The sequence below is a fragment of the Peromyscus leucopus genome, chromosome 8a, assembly GCF_004664715.2.
Source record: "Peromyscus leucopus breed LL Stock chromosome 8a, UCI_PerLeu_2.1, whole genome shotgun sequence".
Classification (NCBI taxonomy): Eukaryota; Metazoa; Chordata; class Mammalia; order Rodentia; family Cricetidae; genus Peromyscus; species Peromyscus leucopus.
The window spans coordinates 45,483,778-45,509,408 of record NC_051085.1 but is presented as its reverse complement, the minus strand read 5'-3'; the positions used below and the strand labels follow the sequence as shown (position 1 = coordinate 45,509,408).

At 47.3% G+C, this 25,631-nt stretch overlaps 2 protein-coding genes across 3 annotated transcripts in view; both read right to left on the bottom strand.

Annotated features, from left to right (window-relative positions):
- The window catches only part of Tiam2 (TIAM Rac1 associated GEF 2), a 213,185-nt gene extending 202,999 nt beyond the window's left edge, over positions 1–10,186 (bottom strand). The window contains exon 1 of the mRNA XM_028854061.2: positions 9,998–10,186. The gene's annotated coding sequence lies outside the window, so the exon portion shown is untranslated. The remainder of the gene's footprint in view (positions 1–9,997) is intronic.
- Positions 10,187–23,565: 13,379 nt separating this feature from the next.
- The window catches only part of Scaf8 (SR-related CTD associated factor 8), a 156,679-nt gene continuing 154,613 nt past the window's right edge, over positions 23,566–25,631 (bottom strand). Inside the window, exons 20-21 of one of the 2 annotated variants that reach the window (XR_005090253.1) lie at positions 24,368–24,605; positions 23,566–23,643 (exon numbers count right to left, since the gene is read on the bottom strand). The gene's annotated coding sequence lies outside the window, so the exon portion shown is untranslated. Of the gene's footprint in view, positions 24,606–25,631 lie in introns of both variants that reach the window. The other variant, XR_005090252.1, reaches the window with a different exon arrangement.

Genomic DNA, 25,631 nt, shown 5'->3' with positions numbered 1-25,631 from the left:
TGGCTGCAGTTCCTCTAGAAGAAAAGATTTACAGAGACTTGTTACGAGTATAAAAATCCCATCTGACTTATGGTCACAATCTGCCTTATTAAGTTCAGGAGTGCCACCACACAGGGTGGTGCACGCCTTTAAGCTCAGAATTTGGGAGGCAGAGGCAGGCAGATCTCTATCGGTTCAGGGACAGTCTGGTCTACACAGTTACAGGGCAGCTGGAGCTACAGAGAAAGACTGTCTAAAAAAAGGAAAGTTAGTGTTGCCAACATTCTCTAAGAAGGACTATGCTTTAGCGTCTCTTGCCCTACACAGATATGATGTTACGTTGTTCTCCATCCAAGCTATTCCTATCCTGATCATCACATCCAGCCTTCATTGTGTCCTGCCTTCAATTTATCCAAGCTTCCTGGATGCTTCTAGGTCTAGATGAAATAATTCCTGGGGGCTTGAAATGTAGAGTATCCACAGCCCCATGATCACAGAAAATAACCTAATCTTCACATCTAATTACTCATTACTGGTTTACAAGACAGACAGACAGACAGACAGACAGACAGACACACACACACACACACACACACACATACACACGGCTTTCCTTTCTCAGGCTGGGTGGTGGCTGTCTGCCATCCAGACCTGTTCCAAAGGCAATGGACAGAATAGCACACTGCAAACATACTTCCTTCCCATATACAGAAATGATTTCCGTTCACTTTCTTTTTTAAATATATTTTATTTATATATTTTTATTTTATGTGCACATTTATCTGTGAGGGTGTTGGATCCCCTAGAACTGGGGTTATAGACAGTTGTGAGCGGCCATGTGGGTGCTGGGAATTGAACCTGGGTCCTCTGGAAGAGCAGCCAGTGCTCTTAACCACAGAGCCATCTCTCCAGCCCTCTTCACTTTCTTGCACCCCAAAGATGCACAGAAACATTCATTTTCATAGTTTAAACTCTCCCTAAAGATTGGTTAGCTCATTGCAACTTCCTGCCCACCAGAGTCACAAATTAAGGCATGAAAGCCAACGGCTAGAGAGGGCTGGTTAGTTTTTTGTCAACTTGACACAAGTTAGAGTCACCAGAGAAGGGGGAACATCAGCTAAAAAAAAAACCACCTCATCAGATCACCCTATACACAAGTCTTTGGAGTATGCCCTTGATGATGAACGATCTCTGCGAGAAAGCCCGACCCACTGTGAGCAGTTCCACATCTGGACAGGTGGTCTGGGTTGCATTAAAAAAAAAAAAAACAAAAACAAAAAAAAAAAAAAAAAAAAAAAAACAGGGCTAGAGAGGTGGCTCAGCAGTTAAAAGCAGCGGCTGCTCTTTCAGAGGTCCTGAGTTCAAATCCCAGCACCCACATGCTGGCTCACAACCATCTATAGTGGGATCTGGTGCCCTCTCCTGGCGTGCAGGGATACATGCAGGCAGAACACTGTATACATAATAGATAGATATGGATGGATGGATGGATGGATGGATGCATGGATGGATGCATGGATGCATGCATGGATGCATGGATGCATGGATGGGTGGGTGGGTGGGCAGGTGCATGGGTGAATGGATAAATAAACAAACAAACAAGCAGGCTGAGCAACCTGTGGCAGGCAAGCCAGTAAGCAGCATTCCTCCATGGCCTCTGCTTCAGTTCCTGCCCTGACTTCCCTTCATGATGGACTGTGACAGGGAAATGTAAAGCCAAATAAACCCTTTCCTCCCAAAGTAGGTTGTGGCCACGGTGTTTTCTCGCAGCAGTGGAAAAGCAAGCTGGGATATCTGTCAGGGGAAAGGGAATGTATAAATACAGCTTAGCAAAATGATTTTCCAGGAGGAAACTGAGAATGCACGAGGTGCAGAAAAACATCTTGGTTTCCGTTTCTGCCACACCCATCAAGGCTCAATGAGCTCACCCAGTGGGTACCCATCCCAGAAGGCTCCCGTGCCACCTTCGTTCATACTAACATCTTTTTTGTTTTTGTTTTTGTTTTTTTTAACTTTTTATTAGCTCTTTGAAGGTTTCATACAATACCTTTCTACAATATTCACCCTCCCTATTTCCCCCAAGATCTGCCCCTGCTTTCCTACGCGCCCAACTCTGTGCCCTTTAAAACAAAAATCAAGTTCAATTTGTGTTGCCCAAATGGTCTTGGGTGTGTGGCCATCCACTGCAAGTGAGGTGGGCCTAACAGGGGTCACACCCTTAGAGAAACCTGGGTCTCTCTCTCTGCCAGACACGACCAGTTGCCCATAGCTCCTTGGGGAGAGCGCTTAGGGATGGTAGGATGGATATTATGGAAGTGGCCAACCTACCAAAAAGCTACCTACCAATGCAGTGCAGGGGCCCCCATCGTCACTCAGACATCATGAACTTTTCTTTCGATTTGCATTCACAAACACCCTCTTTTCTTCCCAAACTATTTTTGTTTTTAATTATGTGTCTGTGGGTGGGGTTTGTGCCCATGAGTGCGGTACCCACAGAGTCCAGGAAAAGGAGTCTGAACCCCTGGAGCTACAGTTGCTGGCAGTTGTGAGCCATGGGGCCTGGATGCTGGGAGCCACACTGAGGTCTCTGGAGGAGCAGCAAGTGTTGAGCTAACTGATGAGCCATCTTTCTTTTCCCTTTGTTTTTGTGTTCGTTTGGTTGGTTGGTTGGTTGGTTTTGGTTTGGGGGGACAGGATTTCTCTGTGTAGCCCTGACTGTCCTGGAACTGGCTCTGTAGCCCAGGCTGGCCTCAAACTCACAAAGATCCACCTGGCTCTGCCTCCCGAGTGCTGGGATGAAAGGCGTGTGCCACCATGCCCAGTGTGCACACCCTCTTTTCAAAGCCCATGATTTTAAAAAGTTTCAGTTACCCAGACTATGAGGACCAGTGTGACTAGTACTCTGCCAACCAGCCAGCTTGACACAAAGCTGGAAGAGAAAGTTAATGAGAAGGGTCTGATGCCTGGGGGCCAGAAGACACTGGGAATCTCCTTCTGGAAGAAAAGGCCTTTCAACATTAAAATGACTTGCCCAGTGAGTAAAACGCCTATTCCAGACTAGACTCTAGACATCTAGTGATGCCTAGTACAATGACACCTGCTACTGTTCCACACTTGGAAAGATAGGCAACTCTTCATTTGAATGTCAACACCTTATTACCAGCAAGACCTGCTTGAAGAGTCAAAGATTCGGAGCTCAGGAAACAGCTCAGTGCATAAAGTGCTTGCCACACAAGCATGAAGCTATGAGTTCAAGTCGACCTGCCTGTGCACCCAATCCAGCACCGGAGCAGAGCCAGGCGATCTCGTGACGAGCAGCGGCTACAAGTGAGCTCAGAAAAAAAAAAAAAAAAAAAAAAAAAAAAAAAAAAAAAAAAACCAAACAAAATCAATTCCCTGGACCCACATTAAAGAAAGAAAAGAGGGGCCTATGCATAGCCACACATCAGGTGAGCTTATCACCTCAGTGCTGTGGTGGCAAAGATGGGGGACCCTTGGAACCTACTGACCAGCCAGTCTAGCTGGATTAGCAAGCTCCAGGTTCAAGGAAAGACCTTGCATCAAAAAAGGAGAAAGAAAAGTAAAGAGCACTTAAAGAAGACATCCAGCATCAACCTGTCCTCCACATGCATGTATACATACTTGCACCCTACCACACATGTACACAAGCACATGCATGCACATTCACATAAAACGAGAGAGCGACCTCTCTCAACTTTGGTCAAGACGGTATCGTGTCAGGCCATCGCCAATAACAATTTCAACCAGCACGCCACACAAAGAGACACCACCGTTTTACCAGCATTTTCTAAGCACTGGGCTCTACCTGGAAAGGGCACACCCGTGTTATAAGCAATGGTCCCTATGTGACGGGAAGTTACCCACAATGCAACAGCACGGGGCGCTGCAGCAATGCACACAAACAGGATGACCCTCAACTCCTTATTTATCCTCCTGCCTCCGCCTCCTGACGACTTCTGAGGTCACAGGTGCATACCACCGCACCTGGTTTATGTGGTCAAACCCAGGGCTTTGGGCATGCGAGCCAAGCACTCAGCAACTGAGTCACATCCCCCCCGCCCCTGAGCTCTAACCGCGACAGGTCCAAGTCTAAGCACCTAGTGTCCATTAACATCCACGTCTCAGTTCTCGAAATAGTCTGTGAGGAAGCTATGGCTGCCATCCTTCACCTTGAGGAAATCCCACAGCGTACCCCGCTACACAAGAGCAGAGCTCTCCATTTTTAAAGTGGCATGAAATAAGGCGCTAAAACTCATCATCCTGTTGTAAAGCCATCAGCATCCCTCACTTTCAGCACCTGCAGGAATGATGAGCGAATTTGTTAGCCCTGTCACACAAACTGCTGACAAAAGAACCTTCAGCACTCTCCTCCCACATGATCAGACATAGTGACTCTTCAAGTACCACATCCAGATGACACATTTGGAAATCCAAACCCCGACTGAAGAGAAATCCGATAACCCGACACTGGGAAACACAATGAACACTGCCATCCAGATTCTGTCTCCTCTTCTACAGACCTCATAAATGGAAACCAAGCAGGCCAATCCCCAACAAGATGGGGTAAAGGGGAGAAGAAGAGTGGGAGGGAGAGGGAGGGAGAGGTGCGGGAGAGAGAGGGAGAGGGAGGGAGAGAGATTGAGATAGATAGATAGATAGAGAGAGAGAGAGAGAGAGAGAGAGAGAGAGAGAGAGAGAGAGAGAGAGAATCACGCACGCACTGGTGAGAGCCTGGGCCCACACGACTCCACACACACAGGAAAGGTCTGCTGTTATTTGCCTCAATCATCTGTGGTTGGGCACTTTCTACTCATCATTCTGTCAGAATGCAAAATCCAACTTTCAAATTTTAGACCGTTTTTACCATGATCTCTGATTTGCTCATAATGGGCATACTTGCTAGGCAATTTCATAACGGTGTGAACCTGGGTGTCAACTCGTTTTTACCATGATCTTTGATTTGCTCATAATGGGCATACTCGCTAGGCAATTTCATAACAGTGTGAACCTGGTGTAACACAGTTCCCTAACTGATATAAGATGAACAACCCAAATATCATTTTTTTTTTCCTGCAGGATTTCATTCTCACTGCCCACACTGCCTCATCAAGTTCATTTCATCTCTACAGTTCTTCTGGCCCCTTCCTCCTTGTCTGTCCTTGGATCCTCTTGTTACCTCCTTGGATCACAGTGCTAGAACTGACCTCTCTTGTCAGTCTTGCTTCTCCAGATACACTCCAGACAATCTGCAGAGGGATTTGCCAGTGTATGATCTGACCTCTCTCCTCCACCTAAAGTGTAAGCATTAGCTTCGGGCATTGCTTAACGGTGCTCACTGCTGAGTGCCTCGAGTTCTCGTCCACAGCTCATGTTTGGGGTTTAAATGGTTTTAACAGCCTGGCGGCACACTCAATCCCTGGTCGATGCGGAAGGAGAACTGTGTGTACTAGGTTTCTCCCCAGCCCACAAAGCCTTGCTTTTTCTTTATTCTGAGGGATAAATGTGATAAAAAAAAAAAAAAATACCCAGAATGTCCGCACAATAGTGTCCCATAGTCACTGCTGCAGCTTCTCTGGTTTTTGTCCCAAACTTTGCAAAGTGCTTTCACACACATGAGCTCATGTGAACCTTCTAACAACAAACTTCTGAGGGGACACTAAAGGGAGGCCCAAGGTAGTGAAATAAGAGGCCCACAGGCCCAGGCTACCTCCCATGTGCCTTTCTGCCATGGCTTCTGGCTTCTTTCTAGAAAATAATACGCATGGAATAAACACGTCTTCCTTATGGCAGGCCCAGTGTGTTCCAACCTAGGAGACCGATGTCCATCTCCTCCATGTGCATCCTCTGCCTTTTATTACCCTTCAGTAATATGTGCACAAAGGCCAAATTCCATCCACTACTGTCGACTCCAGAGGACTTTAGCTTGCTTCACGTCCAGTGCTTGCTTTAAGTTAGGACGCCATCAACCCATTCACACATGCGTGCGTTCCTCCATCCAGGAGACAGTGACCATCTGCTGACGTTCGGTGCAATGGTCCTTGTCCTGTCAATCCTAAGACACCTTATGATTTCAAACCATCCCTGATAAGCCAGTGACGGACAAGAGAGAATGCCTGTTGTTCTTGCAGGAACTTGGATGGGCAGCAACAACCCAGAAGCCAGGAAAGCTGAGCGCTCACCAGGGCTCTGCCTCTTGAGGAGCTTGGGGACTTAAAACAAGTCCCTGGCACTCAACTGCTTTACCCACAAAATGAGAGAATGGTCCATATTGTCTGGAATGTTATTTCAACATGAAGAACTCCACAAGACACAGGATTCCGTTTGGCCGGACAGCCACAGTGACATCTACCATGTAGATACTTCATACCACAGCTTCACAAGTTTCCGAGACGACCCCTGTATTTCTTGTAGCCTGAACAAATGCTACCGATTATCCCACACATTGATGTTTTAACTACAAGTCTGCAGCCTTTGTAAGAGCCCTACGGCAAACGGCCCATACATCAAAACTGTGTTTATATGAGCAGATTATGATGCTAAATGACCCTACTGGGGACACTAAATCAGGCCAGGCACTCCTTTGACCGTCTATTTACTTCTGTGATCCGTCACTTTGGGGTGACTTAAATTCCTCCATACAAAATGCACTTTAATCACAGTCATTGGCCCATATTTACAGAAGCAAAGCTCCTCCAGACCTTCCTTCCAAGTCTTGCACCAAATCTCTCTCCAGATCATGATTAACAGGAAAACTTTGGTGCCTGGAAAGGCGGTTGGCTGAGAACAGTCATGTGATCCGAGGCTGATGCCTATCCATGGATTCATTCACAGATCTTTCCTTGACATCAGAAGCCTATGTCTGAGCCTCGCTTGGACAGATAGACATAAAGGCTGAATAAAGCACATTTCGATATACAAAAAGAAAATCTGAGCCGGGCGGCAGTGGTGGACGCCATTAATCCCAGCACTCAGGAGGCAGAGCCAGGAGAATCTTTATGAGTTCGAGGCCAGCCTGGTCTACAGAGCGAGATCCAGGACAGGCACCAAAACTACACAGAGAAACCTTGTCTCAAAAAGCCAAAAGAAAAAAGAAAAATCTGTCCCCAAATGTTTCTGTGTGGAGCTTATTAAACATATACCTCTCTTTTCCTCATTTACCCAGGGTCCCTTCATCATTTACAGTGATTTATGGGAATACAGACGCAGAGCCAGGCTTGGGCAGTGACCCACATTGTACCTTTGAGTGAATTACAAGAGGAGTCCTCTCCCAGTGTATAAGAGTGAATCGGGTCTTGGCAAATTGAGTGTGAATTGATTTTAGACTCTGCTTGCCTGTTGGTCAGGTTGACCTTGTACAATAAACACACAGGGCTGTGCAAGGTGGCGTGACAAAATATGTATATTTAAGCCATGTCCTAGTGCAGACAACTCGAGGAAGACTTCAGCTTCACCAGAGACATGGGAAATGAAGCTTCCTTGGAGAAGATATTCGACTGACATATGATGGATGTGTGGGTAATCAGCAGATGGAGACTGGGGAGGAAGAAGAGCGTAAGCAGAATGTTGGTTCTTCTAGATAATGGCCTGGAAATGACAAGCTGTGGTGTGACGTGTTTGGAGCAGACACGATGCCTGCTCTCCTCAGAGGGAAGGGAGTGGGCAGAGAAAGCAAAGGACGGCAGGGCCTTATTATCATCGAGGACCTGCCATGGTCGGGGGCCTTGCTTGGTGGTTTGGGTTTGTTGGCTGCCCTTTCTTTTGTGACGGCAGGCTTTCACTCTGTCGCTCTGGCTAATCTTGAGCTCAGAGAGGCTTCTTTGCTTCTGCTGCCTCCGGAGCGCTGGGAGCTGAAGTGAAAGGTGTGCGCCACACTGTTGTTCCTGTGAGTGCTCTGAGGTTCGGCTTTGCCGTGGAGCCCAGGCAGGTCTACAACAAGGCATCCTCCTGCCTCAGCTTCCTGAGTACTGGGGACTACAGGAATGTATCTTTTTATGGGATGTTAAAGGTGGAGACTTGGCCCTGTGGGAGCTAGCTTGGCTACAGTAACAAACTTTTTCAGATATATCTCAAAATTATTTATTTTTTTTTATTTTGCATTTGCACATCAAAAAAGACCTTTGCCACACCCTAAAGCAACATGTGTCATTTTTCCTCTCAACTGAGCAGGGAAAGATCCAATGATATAGAAATATCCTTTTTTAATCCATTTTAATATTAGACCTTTTTGGTGTTTTTTATAACATAAGCTTTTTCAAAAAACCATTTTCTTTTCTTTCTTAGAGAGAGAGATAGAGAGAGAGAGAGAGAGAGAGAGAGAGAGAGAGTGTTATATATGTGTATGTGTGTGTGTTTGGAGGAGAAGGAAGTAGTGGTGGTGTTCAGAGGGACATCAGGTCAACTGGAGGGAGTTACAGGCATTTGTGAGCTGCCTGATGTGAGGAGGTCTGAGAATCGAACTCAGGTCCTCCACCAGAACAGTATGTGTTCTTAACCATGGAGTCACCTCTCCAGTCGTACACACACACACAACAACACACACACACACACACACAATGTTTTTGGAGGGGAACTTCAGACAAAGTCTTACTATGATAGCCTTGGATGGCCTCGAACTTGGAAATCTGCTGGGATTAAATGCAGTCATCACCACGCCTGGCTGAAACTACAACTTAAAGTGAGAGAGGGCAGAGAGGAGGGAGGGAGTGCAGGGAGGGAGGGGGAGAGAGAGAGAGAGACAGAGACAGAGAGACAGAGACAGAGAGGAGAGAGGGAGGAGGGGGAGGGGGGGGGGGGGAGGGAGGGGGGGGGGAGGGAGGGAGGGAGGGAGGGGGACAGAGTCGATCAGAAAGTAGCTGAAAGTGCACATGTGCACGCACTCCAGCAGTACTGGCTACGCAAACGTAAGAGGAGCAGGTGGCACTCTTTATGACCAACAACACATGAGCTGCACCTGTAAGAAACTTGGAAGGCATTTCAAAAAACCTCCCAGAGGCATTCTGCTTTCAATCTTGAATCGGAGACGTCGGGTGTTATCTGCTAAATGAGGGCCGCGGCGGAATTTGGGGGCCGAGAAGGCAGAAAGGAGTGAATTGCTCCCAGCAGAGAACCTGGGACTTTTTCCGCACCTGGAGTTGCAGCACACACACCAAGGCTGCCTGGGAATGTCACCTAGCGGCCTCTCCGCCAGCAGCTGCGGAGAATCAACAGCAGGAGAACTTCCCCTGAGTGGAATTATCTTCGCGATCAAGCAGCTTCCCCCACCCATAATATAAAGTTACCCTATTTTTCATCTTTTTTTTTTTTTAAGTAAGGAGAGCCATGGAGGCGCTTCCATATTAAGTTTCCGGCCTCGGAGATAAAAACCCCTCGCGGAATCCTACTCGCACACTTTGCTGCTGGAAGAATGGTCCCTTTTCTTCCCGAACTGTTTGTGGTAAATACGATCCATCAGGGACACAATGTTGTCGGCTCTCACAGAAACTTGGCACCGCGGCCGGCGGAGAGCCGCGGCTGGTTCTAGGTGGTCGCAGGGCGAGCGATCCTCGGTCCCCTCCGGGATGGCCAAGCCAGGGACGCTCACCTGCTCCCCGCTGCGCCCTTCTCCTTTGGGCACAAGGACCTGGGCACGGATGGGGATGAACGGCGCCGCCACCTCCAAACCTGGGTGGCACAGCTGGACCCTAAAGTATGCCGGCGCCGCGCGTGGGGCCGGGGCAGGACCTCGCTTCGGAGTCTTCTGGAAAGGGGATCGCTCCGGGAGCCAGGCTGGACGCGGCCGAGAGAACGCGAAGGTGCTGAGGGCTGCCACCCTCCGGAGGAGCAAAGTGTCCCCGCCGCGCCCCTGATCGCCTCCAAAGCCGGCGGGGAGAAAAAGGGCGAGGCTGGCCCACGGGTGACGGCTAGGGCAGTGAGTGCTGCGGGACGCCCCGCTGCAGGGAGCCCACGCGAGACGCCCCGGCCGCGCGGCGGCGCCCCCGCCCGCCTGCGTCGCCCTTACCTCGGTCCAAGTCCTAGCGCCGCGGACCTCTCGAGCCGCGCTCTGCGTCCCGGAGCGAGGCCCCCCGCGGGGACACCGGGCGCACTCGGGGAAGTTTTCCTCCGTCACTTTGTTCCCGGCTCGCTGAGCCCTCGAAGGTCAAGGCTGCCCCGGAGCTCCACTCAGCTCCAGCGAGGCCAGAGCCGCGGCCACACCTTTCTACGCGCAGCTCCGGGCCCGCCCCGCCCTGCCCGGATACGCCCATGGCACGCCCCGCCCCGCAGGGACACGCCCCCACCCCACCCCTCCACCCCCCCTCTCGGGACCCCTGTGCCTGCTGGTCTGGCTCCCTCCGCACGTTACGTTTCCCAGTAACCAAAACAACTCACAACTTGGGAGTCCGTCCACCGAGCCAGCCAGTCGCTGTGGCCCAGACCGCAAACTGCGAAGCACGCGCGCGCGATCCTGCCCCTTTCCCCAGAGTGTGCAGCAAAGACGCTTCCTCGGGACCCACCCAGAAGAAATCAGAAGCAAAGGACTCCGCGTTAGCAGAGGCCACCCATCTTCTTCCCTTCCGAGAGATGCTGGGTGTGATGGCTGAAAGGCGGAGGGCAGTTGGGCCACCCAGAGTCCTACATACAGAGCTTGGGACCCGCGTGGCTTATTAGGCAAGCCTGAGTGAGCTGGTGAGCCCACATCGGGGGAAGAGGTACCCGGTGTGCTGGGACTACCATCCCGGTGACCGGAAGTCTCCTAGTCGGGGAGGAGAGGAAAGGGATATGGATGTGGTCGGTGTGTGGAGGAAACTCTTTCCCTGGGGAAAAAAGTCTACCTACTCCTTATAACACCACAGACAAACCGAAGCAGGATTCCATCAGAGTCCAACTTGGGGAACCAAGTAGTTTATTGGGCTTACTTACAGAGCATGCATGAGTGTGGGCGATCCCAAAGCAGTCTTACCCTAGCATGGATTGCTCATAGCTGTTTATTTGGAATCCCCCTCAGTTAACCTTCCTTAGTTTATATAATCTGGCACTTCTCAACACCAAGTTCACTCTCTAGAAGGGGCTGGAAGGACTGGCTGGAATCTCAAGGGATGGTCCAAAGATCCTCTCCACCCACTCCTGTAAGGGAACATCAACAGTCAACAGGCCTGATCTTGGGGGCAGTGTCACAGCTGCTCTGTTACTATGATCCCCCAAGACATAGGCACCAAGGCAAGACTAGCTGCAGAGGGTTCTTCACAGCAAATGGATATGGAATTAAATTGGAAAGTGTGTGCAAGTGTGTGTGTGTGTGTGGAGAGAGAGAGAGACACTTCGGTGGCTAAGCACACTTGTTCTTGCAGGGAGTCAGGTTTCCATTCCCAGCACTGACATAGTAGGTCACAACCATTTTACAACTCCAGATCCAGGGAATCCAACTCCCTCCTCTGACCTCAGAGGACACCAGGCATGCATAAAGGCAAAACACTCATACACACAAAAATAATTCCTTAAAAATTTAAATGTGCAAGGAGCTGGGGAGAGAGCCAGATGACCCCACCTGAAGGAGAAAAGAAAGTAGCTACCCTAACCCGAGGTCTACAATCATAGTGAGTTCTGTGACCTCACAATGTATATGTAACACACACACACACACACACACACACACACACACCAAATAAATAAATACATTGCTGTGGAATAGTACTTTAACTAGGCAAAGATGTATTGCATTTGTTTAACAATGTAAAGATGTGTTCCCTTGCCTGCCTAAGGCACCTGATTGGTCTAATATAAAGCTAAACGGCCAACAGCTAGGCTGTAGAGGGACAGGCAGGGCTGGTGGGCAGAGAGAATAAGTAAGAGGAGGAATCTAGGCTTCTCCTAGCACAAGAAAAGAGGAGGGAGAGAGGGAAACACCCAGGGCTTGGCCAGCCAGGCAGCCTCCAGCTGGTCATGGAGTAGGACATGCAGAATGAAAGAAAGGTTAAAAAAAAAAAAAAAGCCCTGAGGCAAAACGTAGATGAAGAGAAATAGGTTAAGTTATAAGAGGTAGTGGGCCAAGCATAAGATAAGGCCAAGCATTCATAATTAATAATAAGTCTTTGTCATGATTTGGGAGCTGGCTGGTGGCCCAAAAGAAAGCCATATATATACATACATATATACATACATATATACATATATATATATATATATATATATATATATATATATATTTCTGATTATGAAAGTAAGTTTATTGCACAAACTTAGAAAAGTGTCTATGTCCCAAATGCTTCCAGGCACCTTCTGGATGGGCAGGTGTATTAGGTTTTTTTTTGTTGCTGTGACCCCAATACACAACAAGACACAGTTTAAGATAGGATGGATTTATTTGGGGTCAAGGTTTGAAGGTGTAGTCTATAGAGTCCAGAGGGCACAGTGGACCTGTTCATGCCTTAGCAGCAGAACTGAGAAGATGTCTGTTCACAACCATGAAGCGGAGATCAAGAAATGATGGCTGTCTTCCGGCTTCTCCTTTCTCCTGTTTATTGAGTCTTTGCCCCCTGTCAGTGGGACGGTGCCAATATCAAGGTGGGTCTTCCCTCCTCAGCCTCTCTGGAAACACTCTCACAGACATACCCAGAAGCGAGTCTTCTAGAAGATTCTAAATCTAGTCTCACTAACAGTGAAGAATGAATATCACACCAAGTAACCAGAGTCTGGGCCCAATCCCACGCACATCAGTCTAGGTCTGATGAAGAGAGAGAAGCCATTGAGAAATTTAAATTAATATAAAGAATTGTTAGCTTCAGTGAGGTTTCCAGTCACGAGAACTGACTAGTAAGAAGGAAAACCAGGCCGGGCAGTGGTGGCGCACGCCTTTAGTCCCAGCACTCCGGAGGCAGAGGCAAGCAGATCTCTGTGAGTTCGAGGCCAGCCTGGTCTACCAAGTGAGTTCCAGGAAAGGCGCAAAACTGCACAGAGAAACCCTGTCTCGAGAAAGAAAAAAAAAAAAAAAAAAAAAAAAAAAAAAAGGAAAACCAGAAGAAAAGAGAGCTAACAGGTACCAGGCCTCAAACAGCGGACGAGGGGTGTCCTCAGAACTCCAGGGCTAGAGAAGGTCCTGTTGAAACAGTCACATTTGAGCTGAGTTCTGAAGGGCTAGCTGAGAAGTGGCTCTGTCCAGATAGAGGACCCTGAGGCTCTCCAGTGTTGGGAAAACAGCTAGGACACTCTGAAGGAAGGGACTCAGTTCAGAATGACAGGGGATAAAGACAGAAAAGCATGCACAGACCAGACACACACGGACATACAGATGTGCAGAACGTGGGACATCAATTCATCGCCAAAGGACATCCCTGCAAAAGGGTTTAAGTGCTAATCTGCTACCAGCTGGAGGGTTTATTCAAGAAGAATCTACTTGGGATACCATTAGGAAACGAGACCACCCCAGTGCTCAGGACAGAGTTGAACTTGGTTACTTAGGGAATAACAGTTGTGCAGAAATTATGTCTAGCCATCAGCTGGCTGCTAGGCCCTAGACAGATACTGTGGAATGGAGAGAAATAGGAAAAGTGAAGGCAGGTTAGCAAAGAGAACTGGGAAAGGGCCAGGGAGGAGAAAGGAACAGGAAGCGGTGCTGATGACGTTATCCTTTACCATCAACTCATCAGATTGCTTATAGAACAAAGCCAAGACCATCTGCTCTCAGTGACAACTTCACATTTCCATGCTGGCATAGGGAAGGACAACATGAAGGTTTAAAAGACTGGCCCACTCTCCTGACCACCGCCTCCATTCACAGCCATCAAGGTATCCAAGCCACCACTTTGCTCAAAGTTAAAGAAGATCGGCTTTTCTAATCCGGCCACTCTGACATCCTCTCTTGCAGACTCATTATGCTTAACTCACACAGATCCTAGGGACGAGGTCAAAGCCAATGCACTCTCTTATCTCCAGTAACTCAGAACCATTTCTGAAGCACAGGATGTACCTAGAAATGCATTCTGTTCCTGTAACCTGTTCAAGCTGAGTTCAAGCATGGTGGTACACATCCATAATCCAAGTACTTGAGACAGGAGGATAGAGAGTCTGAAGCCAGCCTGGGCTACATTAGCAAGACTCTGTTGAGAGGAATGGGGAGAGGAAAGAGAGGACACAGAGGGAGGGGTGGAATTTAAAAAAAAGGGGGGGGTTCTATTGCTGTTCAGTATTTTGTTGGACTTTCTGATCACAGGGCCAATAGCATAAACAAACAATCCTTCCCTGACTCCCCTACAAAGAGTTTCCTTTAGAACACTTTTCTTCCTTTTGGAAGGTCAAGTGATAGTTTTTTCCCATTTCATTCCTTCCTTTGACAGTACCTGAAATGTCTTTCTGCCATGTAAACCCTCAGCCTCAGCATGAGTATTGCCAACACATAAGGGATGGACACACACACACACACACACACACACACACACAAAATCAGTCAATCAATCAACCAGTGTTTAAAGTGCTTTTCCATCACTTGATGCCAAGAACTCTCACAGGCTAGCATGCAGCTTCCTTCCAGGACCACAGGATTTAGGAAGTGGGCAACAGCTATACTGACTCCAGCCCAAAGTGTCAGGCACAGCTGGGCACCTCTGCCAGCTGATTCTGCAGAAGTTGAGATTTCTGAAGGGCAGCCTCTTTCTTCTGATGATCAGTGGCCAAATGCAAATGAGCCTCTCCTGGCCACTCGGGAGCCTGGATGGGTCGCTGGACTCTGCTTCCAGTCCCTACAAGAAAGAAAGATGAAGGGTTGGTTGGAGTTCCAAGGTAGCTGACTTAGCCCCAAGTCTGTTCTGACCTCCTTAGCCTTCAAACTACTTGTGTGTGCGTATAGGATGTGTAGTTGGGCAGTATGGCCAGGTGTTTGTGAATTCGTGCATGGGGAAGGGTTCTCTTTTTGTCCTCTGGGATTTATTTTAGCAGTTTCTCTTCCAGTTGACAAGGCACTAGAATCAATTTATATATCCTTCATAGGCTACTGAAAACAGCAAAAGCACCTTATGGTATCACCACCCATGAAGAAAGGACCATGCTTTGTCCCAGGCACACCTGGAACAGTGTGACACAACACTGTCGTCTATCAGCGCCATGCTCAGAAATTGGTACAACCAATTTAAAAAAAAAAAAGCTCACAGTGTTTTAAATATATTTATGATTTGTATTAGGCTGCATTCACAGCTATTCTGGAAATGCGTAGCCTGAAGGCTACAGGTTAAACACACCTGAGGGACTAAGTCATTCATTGCTCAGAGTCCAAACTTTAAACCTTATTAGTGCCACAGGGAATCTTCTCTAGCCAGGGCCCAGTACCATCCCTACCCCATCCCTGCCTGACTGGAAAGTATCACCAGGCATCTCGAAGAGGAAACAGCAGACCTCAGTAGCTCCTAGGAGAAAAGCACGTCATTCTTAAGTGGGTGGAGCTTCTTCTTGTTTGGTTTTTGGATTCTTGAGACAGGGCCTCACTATGTAGCCTAGGCTGCCCTGGAATTCAATATGTAGCCCAGGTTGGACTTGAACTCACGATCCTCTTGCCTCTGCTTTCAGAGTGCCGGACTGTAAGAGTGCATCGGTGACTTTATGAGCAGGCTTTGAATGGAGCGGTATGAATTGCCCATACATCAGCCTGGCTCTTGGGATGCTCAGATACAGACAGCCTGCAGCTCACAGACAGACTTAAACTAGGATTCTTTACCCTCAAAAGTGAAATCCAAAAAAAAAAAAAAAAAAGGTTTCCTATACCAGTGACTGTCTAAATGAATGAAACTCATATTAAGTTTATCACATTTCTAATAGGGCATGGAGTTAGCCAAATAAACCAATTTTAAAATGTAAAAGTTAATATTCCCTGCATTGAAACTCAATATTAATGCCTGGGCTGGAACTGTAGCTCAGCTGGTAGTGTGGGCCTAGCATGCATGAAGCCTTGGGTTGATTCTCAGCATCCCATAAACCAGATGTGGTGATGTACACTTTTAATCTCAGCATTTGGGAGGTGGAGGCAAGGGGAATCAGAGGTTTAAGGTTAATCTCAGCTATATACTGAGTTCCAGACCAGCCTGGGTTACAGGAGACCAAACAACTAAATCTCTGTGACACCATATCTCAACGCCTGCTCACCACCTGGTTTTATACTCAGCACTTCTTTTCACAGCCCCCATCCCGAGATATGCTGAACACACAGACTTGCAGTGAAATGCAAAACTAACTCAGTATGAGCACACCTTTTGTGATGTCTGGTCTTGGTTTTCAGCTTGACTACATCTGGAATTAACTAAGACCCAAGTAGCTGGGTACACCTGGGAGGGATTTTTTTCTTAATGAAATCAGTTGAAGCAGGAAGACCCACTTTTAATCCCCATCTTTTGAATGTGAAGACAAGCTTTTACTCGGGTCACACCTTCTGCTGGCAGCCTTTCTAAAGGACATGAAAGAAGGAAGCTTGCTCTCTTTGCCTGCTTGTCCTCAATTCCTTCACTGGCATTAGAGTCGACTTCTTCCAGCATATTCCGAAAATCAGCTGAGATCTCCACCTTCATGAACTACTGGATTTCTTAGACGTTCTATTGGCAGACAGCCATTATTGGACTAGCTAGACCACAGCCTATAAGCCATTCTTTTTTTCTTTTTTTTTTTTTGGGGGGGGGGGGGGTGGGACAGGGTTTCTCTGTGTACCTTTCGAGCCTATCCTGAAACTTGCTTTGTAGACCAAGCTGGCCTCAAACTCACAGAGATCCGCCTGCCTCTGCCTCTGGAGTGCTGGGATTAAAGACGTGCGCCACTGCCCACTGTAAGCCATTCTAACAAATCCCATATATATGTATGTATATGGGATATATATATGTGTGTGTGTGTGTGTGTGTGTGTGTGTGTGTGCTATTCTAATAAATCCATATATATGTATGTAGATGGGATATATATGCTATTCTAATAAATCCCATATATAATATATATAAGCCATTCTAATACATCCCATATATATATATATATATATGGGATACATATATATGCTATTCTAATAAATCTCATATATACATATATAAGCCATTCTAATAAATCCCATATATACATACAGGGTTTATTAGAATGACATATACATATATATAACACACACACACTTGCTATAAGATATCTTTCTGTATACTGTGAATATGTATTGCTATGATTGGTTAGTAAAGAAGCTGCTCTGGCCTATGGTGAGTCAGGTTATAGCCAGTCAGGAAATCCAAAAGAGAGACAGGAAGAAGAAAGGCAGAGGTAGAAGAGACGGCCAGCCTGCCGCCCAACAGCAACATGCCAGCAGACCTGTAATGCCACGGTAACGTGGCAATACATAGATTAATAGAAATGGGTTAACTTAAGATAAAAGAGCTAACTATCAAGAATTCTTAGCCATTGATCATACAGTTTCTCATTAATATTAAGCCTCTGAGTGATTATTTTATAAGCAGCTATGGGACTGTGGGTGGGAGAGATTTGTCCTGACCTCAGGCTGGGTGGGACACAGGAAATCTTTCAACTACACACATCTATCAATTCTGTTCCTCTAGTGAACTCTGGCTAATACACTTTTCCTCTCAACTATTTCTTTACAGCCCTGAGGCCTACTCTTCCAGTTTGCAGGTCCCATAAAAGCTTGGATTTGTACATCACGGAAGCCTTCTCTGATGGGACTCACCTCAAGTTCCTCTGACCCCCTCCCAATCCTCTCTTAAGGCCAGTCATTCCCACTCAGCCCTGGCTTTCCACTCCACAGATGTTGCTTTGTTGTTGTTGTTGTTGTTGTTGTTGTTGTTGGAAGGGAGGGAAACAATCGTCTGCACACCCACAAAGATCAGCTGAGTTGCACTTGAGGTTGAGTCTTATTGGCAGGGGGCCAACTGGTTCTGGTTTTCTATCTATCTGTCTGTCTGTCTATCTATCTACCTGTCAGTCTCTCTCTCCCTTCCTCCCTCCTCCCTCCCTCCCTCTCTCTCCCTTCTTCCCTCCATCACTCTAACTTGTGGATCAAGATTTAAAGCTCTCAGCTAGTGTACAAAAGGGGTCTTTGGAGAGGAAGTAATTTTTAAGATCCTACTATTGATATGGTGGACTTGGGTGACAATGTTGGAATTAGCAGCTTTTACCTGTGTAAGAAAGTGGCAAAATCTGTCAGGTGTGTTGGCCAGTGGACAGTCAGACGGGCACTGTCATGAAAACTCTCCAAAAGTGTTAGAGTTTGGTGAGGATATGTAATTTAGAAGCTTGAGTTTCAAGGGTAAAGAATTAAAGGAATTAAAACTGAACTTGCCCTCAATTTTATATAATTTCCTGTTTCTTCTTAATATATTTTAAAAGGAAGAAAAAATCTTAGGGTATCAAATAATGAACATATCTGCATGTCAGCACATATAGACTTATGTGACTTGTTTAAAGACTAAGGTGTAGTGGGTAGCCATTCCAGCTTGGATTTGGAAGTTCCAACCCCCATTGAGACTCTGGCAACTGTCACGCCTACGAGGCGGGGCCAGGAGACCAGAGATCTGGATGGGCTCTCTCTGTGCCAGGACCCTGAATGGTGGAGGTGGACAGAGCAGAGCTCCAGAGAACACCGCTGGATTGTGATAAACCTTCCCCAGACCCTGCGACCTACCTATCCCTTTTTGTAAGTTACCCACTAAATAAATCTTCCTTTTAACTAAGTGGAGTAGCCTTAATAATTTCACCAATACTAAGGCTATTACATTTATGTTTCCTTTTAGGGTATGTGTATGTGAGTGTTTCATCTTTTTTGAGTGGGGAGGCAAGATCTCATGTAGCTCAGGCTGGCCTCCAACTCACTATGAGGTGAGAATGACTTTGGATTTCTAAGCCTCTTACCTATACCTTCTGAATGCTTGGATTACAGGTGTGCACCACCACACCTGTTTTATACATTTCTGGTATAGAGCCCAAGGTTTCATGCATGGAGGGCAAGGCTAAGCTACTTCTCCAATTTTGCCCACATAGCCTCTATTTATTTAGTTTTTTAGTATTTTAGTTTTTTGAGACAGGGTTTCTCTGTGTAGCTTTGTGCCTTTCCTGGATCTAGCTCTGTAGCCCAGGCTGGCCTCAAACTCACAAAGATCCACCTGCCTCTGCCTCCCAAGTGCTGGGATTAAAGACATGCGCCACCACCGCCCGGCAGCCTCTATTTAAATGTTATGCCTTCACACACAGTGTAAATACATATTGAATTAACCGATGCATGAATTCAGGAATTTTATTGTTTTAAGTTTGGACAATAACACCTTGAACAGTAACCTTGGTGTAACTATTTGCTTTTTATCCAAAGTATCCAATTATAATTTTATAGTAGCTACAAAAACTAAAAATTAAATGGAGACTTTTAAATTAAGTGCTTTTCTGTGGGGCTGGCTGAAAGGCAAGATTGTATCAGGCCTCATAAACAACTGTGTGGTGGTTTGAATTAGAATGGCCCCAATATGTGCATATATGTGAATGCCTGGCCCACAGTTGCTGGAACACTTTGGGAAGGATTAGGAGGTGTGGCCTTGTTGGAGGAGGTATGCCACTAGTACTTTGAGGTTTCAAAGCCCATGCCATTCCCAGCTGGTCCTTTCTCTCTCCCTCCCTCCAACTTGTGGTTCAGGATTTAAAGCACTCAGTTGCTGCTCCAGCACCATGCCTGCCTCCTTCTGGCCATAAACGGTCATGGACTCACCCTCTGAAACTGTAAGCAAGCCTCCAATTTAATGGTTTCTTTTATAAGTTGCCTTGGCCATGGTATCTCTTCATAGAACAGTAACTAAAGGTAGACCGTTTTTTTTTTTTTTGGTTTTTCGAGACAGGGTTTCTCTGCGTAGCTTTGCGCTTTCCTGAGCTCATTGGTAGCCCAGCTGCCTCGAACTCACAGAGATCCGCCTGCTCTGCCTCCCGAGTGCTGGGATTAAAGGCGTGCGCCACCACCGCCCGGCTAAGGTAGACCGTTTTAAAGAGAAAAAGCAAGAAGATGTAGTGGGTAGCTAACTCCTTATGTCTCTCAAGTGATCTCCTTCCTCACTCCCACCTCTACCTCAGCTCCCAGAATGCAAGTTGGTGCTATGCTTGTATGTTTACTAAGATTCCTGTGTGGGTCTAAGGCAAGAGTCTTGGCAAACACATTCCCCAAATGGAATCCCCTACTAAAGATAGACAACTCACTCTGAATAAATGAGCCACTCTGGGAGAGACGAAGCCAACCCTCAGGACAAGAGGCTGCTGCTCTCCTCTCTCTTCATCCTATGCTGGCTTTATCTGGCACCTGCAAATGCATACTTGACCAACAGAAGCACCAAAGAATGCTAACACCACCAGGAAGTCATCAAAAGGTCCAACCCAGTCTATCATGTATTTTAGAAAACTTAGTTTGAAGTTTTGTTTTGTTATATTACATTTGGTTTGGTTTCTTGGAGTTGGGATGCCATGTAGCCTCCATGACATTAGTAGCCTCCAAGTCACTAATATAGCTGAAGACAGCCATCAACTTCTGATGCTCCTGCATCAGCATTCCAAGTGCTAGGATTAGAGCATTTTCTTTTCCTTAAGACAGGGTCTCATGCAGCCCAGGTTGGCCTCAAACTCATTATGTGGCCAAGGATGGCCTTGAACTCCTGATTCTCCAGCCTCTACCTCCCGTGTGCCGATATGCCTGTCATATCAGGGATGGGATGTACGTATATGGTATCCATGCACCACCAGGGATAGGGCCTGGAGCTCCTGCCTCGCTCTACTCAACTGAGCTACATCTCCAGCTCAAAACTTCATTGAAACACGTTTTTCTTTGTTTTGTTGCTTTTGTTTTTAAAGACACTGGGTTTCACTCTGTTACTGAGGTTGGCTTCTGACTCTTTGGCTTCGGCCTTGACCTCCTAAACTGCTTGGGACTGTATATATACGCCACCACACCAGTGCAAGCAGAGTTTTCCAAAAGAAGAAAAGTTTGCTGTGCCTATTTTTATTCCTTTAGGTGCTACGTATAGATGGATCCGCTTACCACATGTTCTACCACTGAGACACATCCCAGCCAGAACGGACACTATTGATTGAAAAGGAGCCCTCCCGGGACCTGAAACCTCCTCAGAAAAGCCACCACTTGAGCTTGCAGTCCCCAGGGATCCCTGACAAGCAGTCAGTGCCGCTCAGAGGCTGCGCTCCAATCCTACTCACTTGGTCAGGGCACTGAGGATGGGCCAAGTGTGCCCAGTGGTGAGAGAAGCCCTGGGGGAGAAATCCCTCTCCTTCCCACAGTTAAGAGGGAGGTGAAAACACAAGGCAGGTGACACCAGGAGGATCCTGGGAGTCGTGGGGGCGCCTAGCATAGAGGACAAAAGCTCACTGTTAGCCGGAGGGCCTACCAGCTTGTGCTAAGCATAAGTGAAGGCCCAACTGAAGAAAGAGAAGGCTGGAGGTCAGAGTAACCCCACAACCCCAAGTCTCCTCTTCACCTAGGACTTTCTGCACAAGGTCCCATTTTGCTTTTACTTTCCCATGCAGTATTTTTATCAGTACAAAAGCAGTGGGTGGGGGGAGCGGGGGGGGGGGGGGGGGAGGCGAGGCTGTAGCTCAGTCAGTAGAGCGCTTGCCTAGGATACATCAAGTCCTGGGTTCAATTCCACCATCCCCCCCCCACTGCATAAAGCAGGTGTGGGAGTGTATGCCTATCTTCCCAGCACTCAGGAAGTAAAGCTAGGAGGCTCAGGCATTCAGGGTCATCCTTGGCTACACAGAACGTTTAAGGATAGCCTGGCCTATGTGAAACTCTGTCTCAAAGGAAAAAAAGACAGCCAGGATTCTTGAGTTAATTATCACTGTTACAACATGGATGTTAATTAGCTTGGCTGGCTATAGATGATTATGATGAGCTAGCCCGAGGCCTAATTGACAAGCTGTCTCTGGCTTTCTTGGGTCCATCCTCCACGTCTCCTTTAGATCCCAGGCAAGAAATCATGAAATAAACAGCTTCTAGCTTAGCCGGGAACCCATAGGCAGGGGACTATGGGTGTTTTAATTGAAAAACTGACAATCCCCTAGAGTGCCAAAGTCAGGAATCTCAGACCCACTCAGAAGCTATGAACACTAGCAGATGAAGACGTTCCACACCCAGAGGACAGACAGACCCTGATAACGATTGTTCACAAGGGAAGACACTGTCACTGCACAGGGTAATTTCAGCCATTCCCTTCCCAGTGAGACCTTGACCTGACAATTATTTTTTCTTCTGCAAAGTATATGTGATTGCGCCAGGTGGTGGTGGTGGTGGTGGTGATGGTGGCGGCGGCGGCGGCACACTCCTTTAATCCCAGCACTTGGGAGGCAGAGGCAGGTGGATCTCTGTGAGTTCGAGGCTAGCCTGGTCTACAGAGCGAGAGCCAGGACAAGCACCAAAACTACACAGAGAAACCCTGTCTTGGAAAAAAAAAAAATGTATATGTGATTGTTTTATGTACCTGTTTCCTAGGTTAGTATAAATCCTGGCTCAAGCCAGTTTCAGCTAGCTTAACCAAACCAAAACTAGATTTGCAAATGGCTCCAGACACTTCCAAGACACATGTGCATGAGGCAAATGATGCCTGAGTAGATGTCAACTTGGGGATCCCCAAATGGAGAGAGACAAGTCACCACACTGTGCACAGGGATCCCGTGAATCAAAAAGTGACGTGGGTTAGCCTCGTAAGGAAAACTCAAGTACAAAGCCCAAGTTTAATATAAATTATGAGAGTGGGCCTAGAAATGGAATTTTCTTTTTCCCGTAACTGAGCTTAACTTGCCAGTCTGTTTACAGTTAGTAGACTGTACTGTCTGCTAGGACTTCCAGAATAAATTGTAGCCAACAACAGGAAACATATTGTCCCACAGCTCTGAAAGCTAAAGGTGTGATGCCTGGGTCCTGCTTTTGCTTTGGCTGAGGTTCCAGGGGGCAGCCTGGGCTGTGCATTTCTCTTGGCCTCTGCTTGTTTCAACTGACCCTTGGTGTTCCTTGGATGGTAGACAAATCACTCTGGTCTCCGCCTCTGTAGTCACGAGGTGTTCTCTCTATGTGGTCTGTGCAAGCCCCGCATCCCGGAGCGCCACTACAGGCCCTGGTCTGTTTCTATACTCTTTCTGATAATTCAGGATCCCTGCCAGTCTCCTGTTCCTTCTCCTCTCTCCAAGTGGAAGTGAGATGTGGGGTAGACGATGCATTCTTCTTTTGTTTGTTTGTTTGTTTGTTTTGAAGCAAGGACTCAGACTTACTAGGTAGCCAAGGCTAGCTTTGAACTCGTAATTCTCCTCCTTCCATCTCCCAAGTGCTGAGATTTTAGGCATGTGCTACCAGACCAGGCTCTTCTTTCTTTTCTATTTAAAAAAAAAAAAAAAATCATTTCTCTACTAGATAGGGACTTCCCAAAGAGGCCCACAACCTCACAGGAATAACCCTAAGGATCATGTTTTGATGGCCTCAAATGTTGTTTTCCCTGCGTATGCATCCCCATTCCCAGCAACAAGGCCCAGTTAGGAGTCACAGGACAAAAGCCAAAACATCAACCATCTAATCTACTCCTGTCCCTATCCCAGCTCCCTCACCTTAGTCCCAGCCCTGAAAATGATCGTGTTCATCTTGGTGTGTACCCACAGAACAGCATGGCCTTCCCTTGAAATGCCCTGAACGACAAGATAGAAGAACAGCTTATATTAGTCCGGTCTTTATGATATAGAAAACAAATGGGGAACATGAAAGAAATATTGAGCGTACACATTGTGTAGGCTCGCGGGTTCTTAAAGAGCTACCCAGACTCTGAGATGAGGAAAGGTTGAAGAGGGACCCCAGCCTTCAGCTGCTGCCTCTCAGAGGCATCTGCCAGCCACGATGCTCCAAGACAGTCAGAGAAATGATGCCTCCACCAACAGCATCCAATAAAGGTCTGGCCTGGGAATAGAGCTGTGAGGAAGCAATTAATTACAAACCAAACAGTTGCAGCTAGAAAAGAGTGGAACCGCTACTGTTACCAAGAAGACAGCCAAACAGCCAACGCACACAAAAGACGCTCCAATCGGGAGCTGGAGAGATGCCTCCTGGTAAGGCTTGCAACGGGATCACTACCAGAGGGCCCCAGGAGGTGTGATTTATAGCATTCCGGCTCTCCAGCTAATCTCCCAGCTTCTCCTGGGGTGCTCACATATGCGTCTTCATTCATTCCCACTGCAATCAATCCACAAAGGAATGGCCGTACCCTGAGGACATCAGGATCCACGGTGTTCTTTGATTCGGCATGGAAAACACTAAGACAGCCAATTCCTCCTTAGCGCCCAGCCCAGGGCTCAGGGCCGTCGCTCCCGACCTGACCCTTCCACCGCCTTCACGCCCGTTATTGTTTGTACAGCTCACCTGCTGCCTAGAAACCTCTGGGTGTTGGCACCCGCTCTTTGACACCAGGTCCCTTCTCGGGGCTGCAACTTCAGAGGGGCAGGTTCCACGCCTTGCCTTCCACTTCTTTCTTATTTTCATTTCTTTTAAACCATGCAAGGACTATGCATCCTTAGGCATAGTCTCTTGAGTAATGTTGATCGCTCAAAAATCATCTTCTGCCAGATGGAGAGCAATACAGATTTTCCTTCTTGGCCTCCTGAAATGATGAGGATGGGCAGGGAAGGAAGTATGGCTTAGTCTCTTACTTTTATTTATTTACTCATTTTTTTGAGTCAGAATCGCACATGGAGCAGATTGGCCTTGGACCGTCTACGTAGCTGAGGATGACCTTGAACTCCCTGTCCTTCCAAGCCCTGGGGTCGCTACCTTGCGCTCAGCTCTTTTAGTTTTGTGTTTTGAAGAGAGGGGCTCACTCTGTAGACGGAGCTGGCCTAGAAGTAACAACTTAGCCCAGGCTAGCCTGGAGCTTGCTGGGTCCCTCTTGTCTTAGTCTCCTGAATGTTGGCATTACAGATGTGAGCCTCCAGGCCTGGCTTGGTTTAGTTGTTTAAGTAGAAGAACATGTCAGGTTGGAATTGCTCAAGGATCCCTTACACAAGTACACCACTGAGGACGGTAGTTTGTCTGAACTCGACGTGCACCCCAGAGTGGTTCCCGCTTAGGGTTCTAGACTTTAGGGAAAAGACTATTGGGGCCTCCTCAAAGCTCCAGCCATTTAGTACTGCAGGAAATAACTACTGTTCAAGCCATGTTTTTTAATTTATTTGTACAAAGAAATCTTTCCCAGAGGCTTCCTCGGTTGTACATTCTTTTATTAAAAGTTTGGCCCACGGGTTCCAAACCTGGGAGCTGCAACATTCTTCTCATAATATTTTTACAAAAACAGTATGAGGTTGAAAGCCAAAAACCACTGTTCCTTCTGTGTGCACAAGCAGCTCACATTCCTGTTGGCTTTTAGTCCTTAATTTCTTGGTATATACTCAAGAGCCAGGCACAGAGCAAGACGCTTAGGGGACAGCAAGAAACAGCTCCTGCCTTGGAGAAGTCCCGGTCTAGGGTAGCGTAAGTAGAGGTCCATTCCTTCTGCAGACTACTGCCGGGAGCTGAGGGGAGGGGACAAATACCTACCTACTTAGCATCCTGCCAGCCATGAGGAAAGCAAACAAGCCCACCCTTGGGGGCTGGAGCCATGCACCCCTTCTCCATCAGTCTTGATGGTTTT